The sequence below is a fragment of the Xenopus laevis genome, chromosome 8L (assembly GCF_017654675.1).
Source record: "Xenopus laevis strain J_2021 chromosome 8L, Xenopus_laevis_v10.1, whole genome shotgun sequence".
NCBI lineage: Eukaryota > Metazoa > Chordata > Amphibia > Anura > Pipidae > Xenopus > Xenopus laevis.
The window spans coordinates 46,997,379-47,015,008 of NC_054385.1; the positions used below are offsets into that span (position 1 = coordinate 46,997,379).

Consider the following 17,630-nt stretch of genomic DNA (forward strand, 5'->3'; position numbering starts at 1 on the left):
ATATACCGAAAAAAAGGAAAACCTTTTAAAAGGGAAAAAAAACGGTTTAGTTTTGCTGAGGCTATTGCAGTATTTGTTTTCTTTGCCTTTTCTTTACATTTTGGTGTAATTGCTGTAATTAATTAGAGAATTTTTTTTTTTAATTCAGCTATCTGGAAAGTAAATTAAACCCATTAATAGATCTGGACATTTTTGTTAGCAAGGGCGTAGAGTTTAAAATGACATGAAAAGAGGGAAACAAATAGATTAATTATCCAATATGGAAAAGAGGCAATGTCTCAGGGGTATAAAATTCGTGCAGATGTCAGTGGTGAAGCGGAGAGCTTATTATCCCTGTGCCAAAAATCCCGCCAATTCTGGGTGTGTATATATATATATATATATATATATATATATATATATATATATATATATATATATATATATATATATATACTGTAAATAGTATCGATTATATATAGTAAATAATAATATAGAAAAATGTGCTTTGAGTAAGAATTCTCGATTTAATTATTCTCACACTGTAAACTTTCGAACTAATACGAATTAGTTTGTGCCTTAAGTTCGACATTGCAAACCCGCAATTGGAAGACAAGCATCATTTTCTAATTTCATTTTAACGAAGGCACGATCTGCCAGCTACTTACCCACGATTTTCGTATAAATCGGAAAAAAAAACAGGCCACCTTCTTCCAGTTCTCTGTTAGAAAATCATTAGATAACGGTGAATATTGGTGATTGATAATAACGAGCGATATAAGTGTATTTTAGTGACAGATAGATCAAACGGACGATCAACGAAATCGCACGTTTTTAGGGAGTACATAACATAATAACCTCATTCGGAACATGGATGAGAGCGTTAGTGTTACAAGGCCGCCCCCTAGCAAACATAAAGTGAAACGCAGTAGCGTTGTACATCGCAGAAGTTCTTTGCGTTCATCAGCGTTTGATTAAAACAAAAAAAAAATTAAGTTTCAGGACAACAGTCCTGAAACTTAATTTTTTTTTTAAATCAAACGCCGGTAGATGGATTTATTTGACAGTGCTAATTGCCCTACACACACATTTTCTTCTATATATTTTTATATTTATTGATATTTCGAATTTATTTCCGAGGTGAATACATCCCATGCGTATTTTCTAATTAAAATAATAGCACGTGATTTTAAAAATGTGTTTGAAAACTAAATGAAACATTTCTTCCAATCCCCAGGATGACAGACCGCTTGTAGTTTTTTTTTTTTTACAAAGCGTTCTCATTATGGGAAAACAGCACTAGCGGCCAAATTTCTTAATTAGCAAGTTCCTTAACGCTGGTCATTCAGGTGTTCTGCTGGAATTTGTTTATTAGGTTAAGACACACTGATCCTCTGCTAATCCCCCAGCATTAATAGGGACATCAGCAGGGGAGGGATTGCTATAACATGGCTGCTTGTTAATAAGGATTATTTTTTACAAACTACTAATTATCAGCCTTGTAATAAAGACCACCAGCACTGGGAAGCTCAGCAAGGGAAGGACTGGAGGGCTGTTCCTGCGGGTGCTGGGTGATGTCATATCACTACTCTTTGTGCCTAAAGTTGTATGTATGTTAATAGGTGTGTATACAATTGTATATATTAATGATCATCTGGCACATTAATTGTCATATATATCCAACAGGCTCAGCAATACTTTTTAATAGTGATGGGCGAATACATTTGGCAGGCATGGATTCACAGCGAATTTCTATGTTTCACCGCCCACGAATGTTTTTGTGAAATTGCGTCGAAAATTCGTAGGCTAAGAAAATCTGCCGCAACAAAATTGGCGCTCACATAAAAATTGTCGTGCGTCAGAATTGTTCGGAAGCCCGTTGACTTTACTGCATTTGGACAAAATTGTCACTCACATCTAAAAATTGTCGCTCACGTCTAAAATTGTCCCGTGCATCAAAAATTGATTTTGACGCCCATTGACTTCAATGCGTTTTGGGAATTTTCATCGTTTTGCAAATTTTTTCAACGGTTTGCAAATTATTCTGCAAGCAAAATGGGATAGATTCACCCATCACTACTTTTTAATATTTGTGAGTCTCTCTCTCGCCCCCCCTTTCTTTCTTTCTTTCTTTCTTTCTTTCTTTCTTTCTTTCTTTCTTTCTTTCTTTCTTTCTTTCTTTCTTTCTTTCTTTCTTTCTTTCTTTCTTTCTTTCTTTCTTTCTCTCTCTTCTCTTATCTGATATCAGGACAGAATAAGTACTGATACAAGTGAATAATATTGCATTGTACTTAATATATAGAGTATGTTGTTCTAGCATTCATGAATCACATTTAGAGTAATATTCAAATATTAGATCCCCCTCCATTTATTGCAGCATGATATAATCTCTCTCTCTCTCTCTTTGCCTTACAAATGTTGCTACATAGGTAGGACGCCACCTCTTTAAAAAAAGTCAGTAGGTTGCCCCATAGTTTAGCTTGTAAACTGTAAAAATGGCCCAACGATTGTGAGGTAATATTATTAGCAGGGGCTTTGAATGCTTTGCTGTCATGCAACATGAATAATAAACAAATAAATAAATATGTGTATGCAGTTTATTAAAGGACTGCTCATACTTGAGGTGTGTCTACTTCATCTGCTCCCTTTATCTCTCTACTTGTAATATATATATATCTGCTGTCCAGAGCACGATTTGCATTCGACTACAACATAAAATCTGTATATGCATCCAACTACCTCTCTATGAACCCTCTATAAATCGACATATTTTCTATAGCACGTAGGGAAATCTTTTACATATAATTGCATTTCCACTATTAATTGTTGAAAAAAAATGTTGAGATGTTTTTCTCTGGGTCATTATGTATTAGACAACCCCTATAATTGGCGTACCTAAGTCTCTAATTAGTTTAAAATAACACCTTCATTAGCATTAAATAATAATTTAAAGAAAATACAAGTTTCTCTCCCTTTTGAAAATCTAATTTCGTGTTACATGTTCTTGCTGATTTAATCATAATATCTAAGGCCTTCTAAATTAGGTTTCTTAAGGGCTTTATAGGATAAATAATGAAATTATATTCTGCGTTAATTGACATGATAAAAGCACAAATGAGCTTTTTTTCTCTGGGAACACATAACAGTTGCTATATAAAGCATCCCAGGCAGTGAAAGGAGGTTTTGAGCAAATGAATAGTCATTACTACCTTCAATGATGTGGCTCTTTTGATCAGAAAGAAATTAGCCGCACAGAACAGACAATACAATCCTGCCCTGCAATAGGGAGAAAATTAGATAGCACAGCTTACTTAGCACCTATTTCTATAAACTATACAGCTTCTTACTTTTCAATTACAGCTGTTCATTTGAAGAGCATCTAGAAAATATGTGACTGCTGGGTGCCAGGCAGCCATGTGCAGAGAATTGTGCGGTCCTTTATTGGAGAATTTTTATTTTTCATTTGGGAATGCAAGTCATATATATTTAAAAAATAGCATTATATTATAATTATTATTATAATTAACAGATATTTATAAAGCACCAACATATTCTGCAGCGCTGTACAATAAATTAGTGTATACATTAATCATATGTATTACATACAATAATACTATGGATAACTGAAGCAGGAGCTAAATAAGGTCCTGCTCAAAAGAATTTACAATCTAAAAGTAATATATATCTATTTTTATTTCCCAAACCATGTTGTTTTCTCTCCACACACTTAAACATATGCCCCATTTACTAATACAACTATATCGGCAAAAATGCCCTTTGCAAAAAAAGATAACATATATAAAATTATTGGCAGAATTTTGGCTTCTTCTAGACAACCCTACCAAAACCCGATTGGTTGCTTTTATATGTCCAAGAACCTATAATTTACATGTTTGTCTGGTCTAAAGCTTTATTTTACCTTCAGGCAATGGGCAATAAGATTTTGGGGCCTCGTGGGAATCATTGCAAAGCCAGTGACAAGATATATGAATGAAGTTTAAATATCTTCACCTGCATTGTAAGCATTCCCTTCAGCATAATGTACCGTGGGAACATTACATAATTAACAGAGACACCTAATGGGAACAAACAGGACAAACAAGAAGTGAATATTGTTATAGGAAGTCTTAGAAGGGATTAAAAAAGGATTGAAACATATACAATAAATGATGAAGGAAACCAGAGAGCCGTCCAGTGTGAATAAATGTAGTTTTTATTAAAGCACTAGTGCTTTACTAAAAACAACATTTATTCACACTGGAAGGCTCTCCAGTTTCCTTCATCATTCATGATATTGCTGTGGCTATTCTACTAATCTGTTGAAGAGCCTGACCATAAGTCATTTGGAGGATTCATTGGGAAATAATTGATTATATTGAAACATATATAAGTATAGGATATATTATTCTGAATGATTGGGACCTGGGGTTTTCCACATAAGGGATCTTTCCATAATTTTACCGTACGCTGTCTGCAAAAATCACATAAAATTGTTGTGCTACCTATCTGGATTTATGCAGTGTAGCTTCCACCAAATACAAGGTACTGTTTTATTATTACAGACAAAAAGTAATTATTATTATTATTACAACAATAATAATAATTCAAGTTATTTGCTTAAAAGGGACTCTATGGGTGATGCCCTTGGAGCTGTTTTGGATAAGGCATGAGGATTATTCTTTTGGAAAAACAACTGGTAAATATAAACAATGCTCAGTTAGACCCTACTGTAGTTTATGTATTTTGTTTATAATGCTTTTTTTTTTTAATATTGTACTTGAGGATTTAATCCAGCATTATTCTCATCAGCAGAGCAAATGTGACCAGCCTCCACAAAGTGATTGGAAGGAGGTTTCTGTATATGAAAAGAAAAGGACTAAAGCCTGGTAAGATATACCTGTTTGGGTCGAAGGCAGGCTTTTTAACAATGGGATTCTATACCAGGGCAGTGGGAAATTTGGCTCTGCCTAATTCATTTTAGACTAAGCATGCTCATAGATGCCAAATCAGCAGTCAGTGGTTCAATTACTCATAGCAACCAGTCAGCAGATTCATTATGCTGGTTTGCTACCTTAAGAATGATGAAAGCAAAGTAATATCAATTGAAATATTAAAATATTGAACAAGGCTCACCTCAACTACAATAAAAAGCAGTACGATATTTAAAAACAGAAAATAAATAAGTTAGGTGGACCAGACTGTCATTCTCTGAAAACTCATATTAATAAAGATAAAGAAAGAACACGTCAAAAAATATTACCTACTATGGGACTGAAAATGAAATGTTTTGTTTGGTTCTTCCCATGTTAAATAGGGATATAAGAAAAACAGTCTTCAGAATGTATTTATAATGGACAATAACACAATACTGTATATCAAATATGATTTTGTTTCAGTTAACACGTTTTCAATTCCACCTGGCTCTAATGGTCCTGTTTATAAGAACAAAAATTCCTCTGCAGTGCATTTCTGCCTAATAAAAAAAGCATGCTGCTTACCTTCCCACCTGAGATCCTTTACTTCCAGTTACCCCCCTAGAACAAGCTAACTATAATAAACTATAGCACCTCAGTATACACAGGGTTTCACCGTTTCTACTGCATTCCTGTATGATGTCTTTCATGCTATTGGATCTTGCCAACCCTATCTCTACATTTCTCTACCTTCTCCAGGCTAAAAAATGCATTAAGGTTTCAGTTTCCTGATTCATAATACTTGAAGGACAAAGATACAGGGTGGTTGAGAACACTGGGAATTGTAGTTCACTACAGGAAAAGGCTTGTTGGAATGCTATACTTACGGGAATGCTACAGAGGGTTTCGGGAATGCTGTCCTTTTTCATAAGTTTCTAAAGTTTTTGCCGTATAATACAAGAGAAAAATCGATAGGCTTATATCTGTTGTAAACTACAACCTATTCTCATCAGGCCACTGGCTTGTAAAGTATGCTGGGATTTTCTGTTCACAGCTACTGGGTGGGTTAAAATTTGATGTCTTCACCAATAGTCCTATATTTAAACAAGGGCTATGTTCTACTTGTCACATAAATTGACAACCTGAATAGGCAGATGAGTTTGTGAGTGATACTTTGGTTGTAACACAAAGTGACCTTTATTGTTCCACACCAGAATGGAGCCATAGACATTCTCATAACCCCACAAATATACGTCTCAGCTACAAATTGCATGTTCTATTCATTTAAAATAATACTTTTCTTTAGAGAATGCAATGTTTGACTGTTGATCTGCTTGCCGTGGTACACCTTTACCATGAAGTAACAAGCATTTCATTAGAAGTGTAGAGGAGTATTTAATATTCACAGAGTTGACACCTGTGGGCATGGGTGACGTTCATATTTCCAAAATATTGAATAACACGATGATGTTCAGGCCATTAAAATGTCACATGACACCAGAGTTTGACACCTTCATGAGCTGTGCTGTCCATGTCTGATAAAAGGATCCAAAGTGTGACTCAGTAGCTCAGTTATTTGTCATCTGATATGTTTTCCTAGTATTATATTGAGTTTCATTTGTCAACAGTGGAAATGGTTTTCTTCAGGTTAGGTAAAGAATGATCAGAACCCTATCTGTAACATAGTGGGTAAGTTCATGTTTGAGATCCTTCCTATAGGGAGGCTTTTATTTCTCAGTTGAGGATCCGAAGAAGAGACTTAACCAACAATGCCTATGCAATAAGAGTCCCGGCACACCTGTTTCCTAGGGTCTAATTTGCAACCAAATGTTCAAGCTATAGCATCAGTCAATAATTTACAAATATGGAGATAATTGTAACCATATGTGTATGATATTAGAGAAAAAGCATACGAATACGAATTTAACTTTCTTCTGGATTAACCAAAAACAAACTGCTTAATATCCAAGACTATTGTGATCATAAGATCTGCAGTTAGTTAGTAAAGATATTGGTATAGATAGTTCAGATATGTGACTAAAGAGATAGGTCTGAATATGTCTTTTTTAAACCCAACTTAACTATGTAATTATATGTAACTAAGTTTATGGCGGATCTGGGGATAGACTCCTCCAAACTGTCTCATTTTTAGTTGCCACTTCAAAAATGGAGTGGCTGGGGTAGTTTAGATCTTTAACATGCAATCATATCACTGGTACAGTAGATACACAAGTATATGAACCCATAGGGTATAATCATTTTCAGGGTTGATTGATATTGGGAACCTCTTATCGAATCTGCCTTTAACGGTTCAGCAAGATCATGTTTTGGTGAGGGTTACTATTAGAAATATCAATCAGTGGAATTTGGTGGAAAAATATTCTGCACATATTATTATATTGCAATAGTATATTCGTAATAGTATAATAGCAAATTGCAACTGTAGTAATAGTAAATTATACCACTGTAATTTAATTCACAAAGTGTAATTGCTAATCAGATAAGAAAGAGAAACCACTGTACAAAAGACCAAACCACAATTGTTTAAAAATAATATAATTGGGAAATTGGGAATATACAGGTATAGGATCTGTTATCCGGAAAGCCGTTATCCAGAAAGCTCTGAATTAGTGAAATGCTGTCTCCCTGATACTTGACTCCATTACAATCAAATAATTCAAATGTTTTAAAAAATTTCCTTTTTCTCTGCAGTAATGAAACGGTACATTGTACTTGATCCCAACTAATACTGTATATAATAAATCCTAATTGGTTAAAAATAAACCAATTAATGTTTAACATTTTTATTAGTAGAGTTAAGGTATGAAGATTACAGAAAGATCCATTATCTGGAAAACCCCAGGTTCCGAGCATTCTGGATAACAGGTTGCATACCTGTATTATATGTGAAAACTGGATATTACAACGGAACGTGGTATAGTATACAATATTTTCTCCTATGCAAAGGTGAAACAGAGCTAGAAATTAAAACAGAGGGGCATTTGCAGAAGTGCACACCAATTATTTGAAACAATATATATTTCCCAAGAGTCATTTTTGGTCCAGAAAGTAATGGTCCAAATTGCTTAGACAGCTACTTGCAGAATAAGAAACTATTCCATTTTGCCACTGGATTATTTTGTCTAACTCTTAAGAGAATACAGATAAGATTTTTCTGATTCACACTTTGTTAACAAAAGCCACTCAAAAGCCTGCAAATGCAGGAGAAATCATTGTACAACGATCATGCTATAATTGCACAGAAGCTTCGGTGCAAACGGGTTTTGACCAGGTGCAGAAGTATAACATTTCAACTACCCATTGTGATAGTAAGAGCAGCATGAATGAATACAACTAACTAAACTGGCCAACTTTTATTAATATAAACTTTTCCTACTTGTGTTGACCAAGCTGAAAGATAGACACGCAGAGATAAAAAGAGAGGGCTAGAATCTGGTGATGGTGAAGTAAGAAATGTTGAGAGAGAAAGAGAAGGAGGGAAACTGACACAGGAAGACAGAGAAACAGACACATAGGAAGGTGTAGTGCAAAACATGACAAATAAGTGTGTGCTCTTGTGTACGAGAAAGAGTGAGAGAGACAGGAACCTGTTCATAAATTAAATAAAAGTGTTTGAAGCTGAAAATACTGCCTTGGACTTGTCCTACGTATTATATTTAAATTTTGGATGATCCATTTGGGATATCAGCACAGGATACCCAGTGGGATGAGCCACAATTGCTAACCGGTGAACTACAGAAAGACATGTTTATTTTTGGATCTAAAGTTCATAATTTAACTGGTTCACCTTGTATTATACATATCCCTCTAACTGGTACTAAGTGATAGGATTTTGCCCTAGTCAGTGGCTGCAGGATCTGTGACTGGTGCACAAACATAGAATTAAGTTTCAGTTGGTCAGCTCTAGATATTTTGTAATTTTTACTTAGTTTGAGAATATGTCTCCTTCATAAGTTCTACCTTGAGTTGTGTTCAAATGAAAATATAAATGATGATGAGACTGTAGCCTGAATGAAATATGGCTAAAATATTAATTTATGGCTAAAACTCAAAGAAACCTGGAACTTGAGGCTAAGTGTGATGGTCTGGTAGACCCTTTTGGATACATTACAAATCATTGTAAGACCTGGAAGTAAAAGGAAAGCACATTACTACTCCCCAGATAAACTGATCCAGTATCTCAGTTTAAACTAACTACGTATGGCAAACTAGGTATGACATGGATTGGACACTGTCTTTATCTTGTGAAACTCAGCTACAAATCATGAACAGTGTTTTCTTTTCTGTTTTTTTTTTATAATACTGTGTATTTTGGGTGGAAAGTAGTTACAGCACGTTTTTGGACTTCTTAGGTGTTCTTTTTATGATGTCATCAATATCTCAGTGACCAAGACCATTTTATTAACTTAACCTATATCCTGGGTGGGGGATAAGCATCCTGGGGTTTAAATTTATTAAACCATTTATTGGTTTATTTTGGAGACTATGCCTTATACTGATCTATTTTTTGGAGATCACATGGATGTGCTATGAAATTGATAGGCCTGGTTATGCTTTCATTTTTGTTGCCACAATACACTATTGCTCTAACACATCCAGGGTGTAATTTGTATGCTTACACTTTTTATAGGTTCTTTAGATTACTTTTAATTTAATCATTGTCACATTTTAAACTCTTGTGGACATTGCACAACACAATGTGGGGATGTGCATTTACCAACCCATAGGGTTTGGGGTCTCTGCCCTAAGTGACTTCAGCTACAAATCATGCCCAGTTGACACTTGTCTTCTTCTGACATTGGCCAAGCATCAAAGCAAGTAGAGTTTATACTTATTGAGTTGATTTTACTTAAGCCTATCAGCTGAGAGGGTGGTAACTAAGGCCAGACAAATACACATATTAAGCTACCCTCCAGGAAAATGCTGAGAGCTCGGTGAGCTGCAGATAAATAGAAAACCCAGAGTGACCCTGAGGCATATCTTAAATATGCTTTCTCTTGAAAATGGCTCATGCAAAGTATTACTTTGGGAAATGAGGAGCTGTCATTTTATTAGTTAGCTCCTTCCCTGATGCATGGTCTCTTTATCATCACCACACTTTACCTATTCCTTATAAATCTATTTTCATCATTTCTATATCAGCCGCCATTAGTGGGGTAATAAATTAAATTAGAGATATGTAATCACTCTACCATAAAAAGACATGTCATGACAGATAGTTTGTTTGCTGTAATAGTTCAGAACCCAAATCATTTCTGTCTGAATTCGCACTCAGTGCAAATGCTTAATTAAACACTGTGAGACTTGTCAGTACTGATATAGTTCTTTCCAGTACATTAAACCCCATAATCCTTGACATTCCTACTCTATCTTCATTGCCAAATCACAATTTTTCTCCAGTGTGGCTCTCCACTTCCTGTTACCAGTACCTAAAGGACGAAATGGAAATAACAGGATTAGTTCCAGGGGTTTATTTTGAATCCCCATCTTTGTAAATCACATGACAAACATGCAAAACATTTGCATGCTTGAATATACATTCATCAGGGGGATTTGGGGTGTATTACTTTTACCTGCAATAGAAAAGGCCTTTCGGTTTCAATGCTTTCATCCTGACATGCAAGTTTAGTGTGCCATGAAATGTATAATTTACTAAAATAGAGCAGGATGCACTGAAGATGGACTGAAAAGGCGGATATACTCAAATGTCAGTAACATCTTCCCTATATAGGCAACATAATGAAACAATCAGTGGGTGGCTTTTAATGTTTTGCTGCAGTTGCAACAATGAAAGCAGCCAGCTGATAGGTTGCTTTGGGTTCAGTTCAGTAAAATACAGAACGAACCATCGAATAAAAATCGTTTGATCGAAAAATTAGTTAGTTTGAATCGATCGATTTTTAGCGATTGATCGAAGGATTTCTATTCGATGTGCAAAGACTTCAAAAAGTGCTGTGGAAGGTCCCCATAGGCTAACATTGCACTTCGGTAGCTTTAATATGGCGAAGTATGAAGTCGAAGTTTTTTTTAAAGAGACAGTACTTCGATTATTGAATGGTCGAATATTTGAAAGTTTTTTACTTCGAATCGAAGTCGAAGTAAATTCGAAGTTGTGGTATCCTATGCGATGGTCGAAGTATCCAAAAAATTACTTCGAAATTCGAACTTTTTTAACTTCTAAAATTCACTCGAGCTTAGTAAATCTGCCCCCAAATATATATTTACAGGTGTGAGGTTTATAAGAAGCAAAAACATGCAGTATTCACCAAGTATGCATTAATATAAAAAAATACTACATTCATGTGGAAGGCCTTTAAAAAAATATGTGGGGAATTTGATCAACATTGACAATTATTTATGAAACTGACATGAATTTCCAGAGAATTAGAAGTTACGAATCAAGCCCCAAATTTGTTGTTTGCTTCCATAAATTCAGCAGTGTGTCATAAGAACAATTCAAATAACCATAGGAATCTAAATTACTTTAAGGGAGAAATGTTACTTGTGTTAAAATATCAATTGTAAGTACATATGTGCATTAAAAAAGAGATTTTTGAGAAGGATTTAGTTCTAGGGGGTTATTTATCAAAGGTCGAGTGTATTTTTTTTTTTCGAATGCACTCGAAACTCAAATGGTATCTTATTTCAGAAAAAACTCGAATGACAAAAACCCGATTCTGCAAGTTCTAGTCCAGCAACCCAAAAACTCGAATCACTTGAGCTTTCGGCAAAAAACCTCGAATCGCTTGAATCAGTAGAGTTTTCAGACAAAACCCTCCAAAAAAAAACTCGAACATCAAACAGGCCATTAAAGGAGAAGGAAAGTAATTTACCACTTGGGGTGCCAAATGTTAGGCACCCCCAAGTGAATGTATTTAATTACCTGGAATCCCGGGCCGACGCTCCACTTCCGGCTTTTTATTTCTTCAAAGACGCAAGTGCATTAGAACGAAAAAGCCGACTTTTTAGTTAAAGTTCAGCTTTTTACTCTAATGCACATGCGCAGCCGTCCGAAGAAAGTAGAAGCCGGAAGAGGAACACTCCGTGGGGCTCGCTGGAATAACCCCGGGCCGGTGCAGTTTTCTGCTGATATGAGCACCCGCCCAGGGTTTCAGGTAACTAAATACATTCATTTGGGGGTGCTTAACATTTGGCACCCCCAAGTGGTAAAGCACTTTCCTTCTCCTTTAACATCTTCAAATTGTTCCAGGGACCTCTGCCATTGACCTCCATGACCTCGACAGGTTTTAGATGGTGTTTTTTCGGATTCAAGCTATTTCCAGGATCGTGGTATAAAAAATCTCAAACATTCGAATGATTTGAATTTTTGTGCTAGAAACAACTCTTCAAACTACTCCTTAATGTTCATGTGATACAAAAGCCATAAGCCATAGTCTGTTAACTAAGGGTGATAGTAATTTTAGCTGAACAAAAACACAAGTTATGTTTTATGTATGATTATGGTATGAGAAAAATATTGTTTTGGTTATAGAGGGTTTAGACACAGGTTACACTCCACTCTGTATAATTCAGATATGTTATTAAGAAAGCTGGGAATTTCATGCTTGGCAGACAGTTATCCACAGGTGTACTGATTTTTTTTAGGCATGGTAACTGCCATCATGATAAACTGCATGTGATGCAGTTGGGCTCATTTATATACACTGGGCAAATTTGCACCAGGGCAGTAACACGTGGTAGAAGCAATAGCAGGTATAGGAAACTCTCCTGCAGATCAGACCATAGGTATCTTTTAAAAAGTAAAAAAATCTTTATTTATACAACCATGTTCAGCTTTAGGTGTTTCATGTCCATCTGACATGTTATTTACTAAACTCTGAACGCAAAAATCCTGCAAAATTTGTGATTATTTAGCATAAAATAATACTTTTAAAAAATCACACATTTTTTGGAATTTATTATACACCGAGGATGGAAAAGAATCAGAAAATCCGGCATCTCAGACCTGTCGAGGTTGCATATAAGTCAATGGTAGAAGTCCCAATGATTTTTTGGTGTGCACTGGGTTTCGTGCAATACCCCGAAGTTTTCAGGCAAAAAACATAAGAGATCAGACTTTTCTGGTGGAAAATCCGAAAAAAAAGTAAAAATCAGATTTTTTACTGCAAAGCAAATTTTCGGGAAAAGCTAATAATAAATATGCTGAAAAAACCCGTACGGATTAGATTGGAGTTTATGGCTGGAAATTTTGAGATAAATTTGGACTTTGATAAATAACCCCCTTAGTCATAAGCTCCTTGTGGTAACCAATCAAATGTTTGCTTTCATTGTTAAACCTACAGTTTAAAAGTCAGCATTGATTGGTCGCTATGGGTTACTGCCCATGTACAAATTTGCCCAGTGTTTATAAATGAGCCCCCTTGACTCAGGATGTTACACTTTAAAAAAAAAACAAATAAACAAGAACAACATGATTTTTGTTCTGCTGGAGATGCAATGTAATGCTGCTAATATTTACAAACCATAATTTGCTATGGGCAACCTGTTGCTCATTTTCAAGGCGAAAAAAAATGACCAAGGTTACCCTAGTTGAACTGCACAGGATAATATTACTTTACTCATCTGACTTTTGTCACTTTTTCAATGATCACTCATATACAAGGTTTTTGGGGGAGGGTAAATATGATGAGGTATCTTTCCTGTGCAGTAAAGATGTTAAGCTAGACCACTGGCTGGGATTGCTTCATTGCTGACATAGGATATTTGACTCCACACCAGAGGTAATTGATTTTGACTTGACTGGTTGAGGCGTGATCACCCGTCTGGGACCTTAACCTCAGTGCTCTTCATTGCTAGTTGTTTGTAAATGCAGAGAAAATCATGGATATGAGCCCATTCAAGTAATAAGGTAAATTGTTTTGAATATTTATTATTACCATTTTTTTGACAACCCTCGAATAGCATAATAGGGACTATAATAATAGATCTAGACTATAAATCGCTACCTTCATTTTAAAGTTTACAATTTTGGTTTCTATTTGATTTCATTTAAAATACTAGTAACATATTATAAAAAGCCACTTTTTCCAGTTCTTCCTTGTGCTACAAATAAATAATGTTTTTCAAACACATGCCAAGAACAGCAGTCTTTCCAACAGACTAGGCACAACATATCCCATTAAATCAGCATTCAAAGTGCTTACCAGCAGATGCTGCTGACATGTACCCAGTGTAATCTCTTTAACCTTGCCCCAGAAGACGCTTACTAGTCAGGACCCTGCAATTTAGGTGACATTAGATTTAATATGCCAATTCACAAAATGTGGCTTACTTGCCTTTAAACGAGCCCCCTATTTCATTTACTACAGTAATAAGTGTATACATATCCAATAATGGTATATATTACAGTCTTCAAAGGACTTTCTAGATTTGAAAAGCCTGTGTCCATGATTACATTATCATTAAAGGTTTTAAGCATATATAATTTTAGTTTATTTGTACACGCATAAGAGCTATTATCTGGAAACCTATTATCCAAAAATCTCCAGCAACCAGAGATATCATTTCCCTAAATATAATTTTAAAACTATTCTTCATTTTTAACTAATTTATGTTTCCTTTGTAAGAATAAGGCAATGCCTTGTACTTGATAACTATGGCAGCATCATATTTTTTTAATGTTTTAACAGTATTTGATATTACAGAATGACCAAAAGTCCCAAGTATTCTAGATTTCTAGAATTTGATCCATCTTGAGAAAATATCTTTAACAAAGTGTCATCTAAAGTGCAACAATAAATTAGATGCTATTTTATTTTCTTTTTTTAATTGTTTGGTATAATATATTTTGTTAAATATGGGCAAAACAGTTAGGGGGTTATTTACTAAACTCTGATTGCAAAAATCCCGAAAATGTTTTAATTTTTTTTTATAAAATCGGACTTTTATAAAATCACAAATTTTTCGGAATTTATTAAACCCAGAGGATAAAAAAATCCGGCATCTCAGACCTGTCCAGGTTGCATATAAGTCAATGGGAGAAGTCCAATGATTTATTGATGTACGCTGGGTTTTGTGCAATACCCTGACGTTTTCAGAGTTTTCGGGCAAAAAAAGCATAAGAAATCAGAGTTTTCGGGTGAAAAATCAGAAAAAAACGTGATAATAAATTTTTTTCCACAAAGCAGATTTTCGGGAAAATAATAATAGCATATTAAAAAACTAAATATATAAACAATATGGGGCACAGGGATTCAATATAACTATGGATGGAGATAAACAACCCCCCCACAAAATTCATAAATTATATATATATATATATATATATATATATATATATATATATATATATATATATATATATATATATATATAATGTATGTATTTAGATCGCATAAGATCTGTACTCACAAGGCTTAAAAAATGCTAATCTTTTTTATTGTCAAGTAGAGGACTAATGTTTCGGCCTACTCCAAGGCCTTTCTCAAAGTGCTGCACCCAGGCAAATTAGGTGAAGCTACAGGTCAGGTTAAAAGGCTTTAAAGGGTACAATGCTCAGATGACATGGTCTATACATATTCATACAATACATATTCATACAAAATATTACATGCCATAAATTGACTTTGACATTTGTTGTTTCTATAGATAATCACAGACAGTCCTTTTTTTAATCCTGCCAAATCCTACTGTTATAATAAATGAAGTCTACTTCAAGCCAAATACAAGTAGCAGTTAAAAATTTCCCTGAGAGTTGCAAGACTCAGCTAGTGATGGTCGAATTTCTCCCGTTTAGCTTCGCCAAAAAATTTGTAAATTTCCCCCCGAAATATATATGCCGCAATTTTGAGGCTTGCTTAAAAGTCAATGGGCGAATTGTGTTGATGCACGGCGGTTTTGACGCAAGCGACTTTTCCGATGCATATTCAAAATTTTTCGACGCCTGCAAATTTTCGCAGTAGTTTCGCTAATTTATTTGCCTGTGGTGAAACGTGGAAATTTGCTGCGAATTTGCGCCTGGTGAATTTATTCACCCAGCACTATAAGCTGCTGCAGAACTCCTTTTCATGGGTCATTTCCTAATAAAACAAATACATGTCACTTGTGATGCTGCAGGACGTCTCTTTTATTATAAACCAGACATACATTTTGCCTTAACTGTTCACATGCTGATACATTGTAACATCACTCATTTTTGTTGTACTTGGGATGCAATGTCATTTCTTGTAAAAAAAAAAAATGTAAAAAACCTTTAGACATTGCTTAATGAAAACTAATTTTCCGTACCAAAATATTTGGTCCCTTTATTATGATTAATAGAAATAAGTTCTTATCGCTAGCTGTCATCAGAATTAATATACAACGAAACCTTTTTAGCAAACTAAATGTAAAATTGTGGCATGAATATGTAGTGCTGTATGGTCTAATTAAATCCGAGAACGTATCAGGTGAGGCAGGGAAAAAAAACAAACAAGTTTAATTTCTTCAATTAATTTAGAGCCCTGTCCTAGTAAATCAAATTATACTTTTTTTGTTGAGGATGATGAATCTCTTTGTCAGGATAGGTATGATATAGAAGATAAAGGTCATATATTTTCACTTCAAAAAGGGTCCAAACGAAGGAACCTTAATTACACAAAGAAGTGATGAAACATTAATTAGGTTCTGTCAAAAATAATTAGGTCCATGTTAAAAATGATTTAATTAAACCTTTAGTAAAAAAAAAAAAGTAAAGTTCCTATATTTGACTGCTACCAAGCAAATTAATATAAGTCCTATTGTTACCTTGGTTACAGTTTTATATTGAAAAATACAGTTGTACCTAGTAGGTTTCAGCATGAGTATTATTTTTTTTAAAAATTACACAAAATTCTTCACCAAAAAAAAAAAAAGGAAATAATTATAGAAACATTGAACATCTTTAACTGTATCTTCAGCATAGACCATTCAGTGTACATTCTGTATTATTTCCATAACTCTCTTCCAAACACATACAGTATATCACGAACATAAAGATTGCTGCTGATGTTGAAAAAAAAAAAAGAATGCTGTATTATTTATCAAATTATTCATCAAAATATCCTCAGTGGCCTAATAATTAAGCTCCCCTTGAATAATAACATGTTCTGAGCTTTTGCAGATAGGCTTTGAGAATTCTGCACATTGAGCAATTAAATCTGCAGAGCGCTCGGTATGAAAATAGGTAATCAGTTACTGAGTGCACCTACATTGTGCAGTGCTTTTCTGACACCCGAATTCATTTGTTATTTTTGTGTGAAATCCAGACTGTTCCGTTATTCTTAATTTAGAACAAATACTTTGTTGGGAAAAACATATATATATATATATATATATATATATACTCTAATAAATATTTGTCACCTCTTACAAAGGTGTATTATTATTATCACCCTTATTGTTTTTATTTCTGTATTTTTTTGCAAACGGGAAAGCACATATACATATATATATATATATATATATATATATATATATATATATATATATATATATATATATATATATATATATATATATATATATATATATATATATATATATATATATATATATATATATATATATATATATATATATATATATAGTAACCAACAAAAGGATGAGACTGCACCCAGGCAATTTAAACCATTTTTCGTGAGTGCTGGCTATTCTATGGACTATATATATATATATATATATATATATATATATATATATATATATATATATATATATATATATATATATATATATATG

General features: G+C 34.1%; 1 long non-coding RNA gene across 1 annotated transcript in view; it reads right to left on the bottom strand.

The window, feature by feature from the left end:
• LOC121397027 overlaps nucleotides 1–951 on the bottom strand; it is a 47,689-nt gene extending 46,738 nt beyond the window's left edge. The window contains exon 1 of the long non-coding RNA XR_005963361.1: nucleotides 648–951. This is a non-coding gene — a long non-coding RNA (uncharacterized LOC121397027). The remainder of the gene's footprint in view (nucleotides 1–647) is intronic.
• Nucleotides 952–17,630: the final 16,679 nt, after the last annotated feature.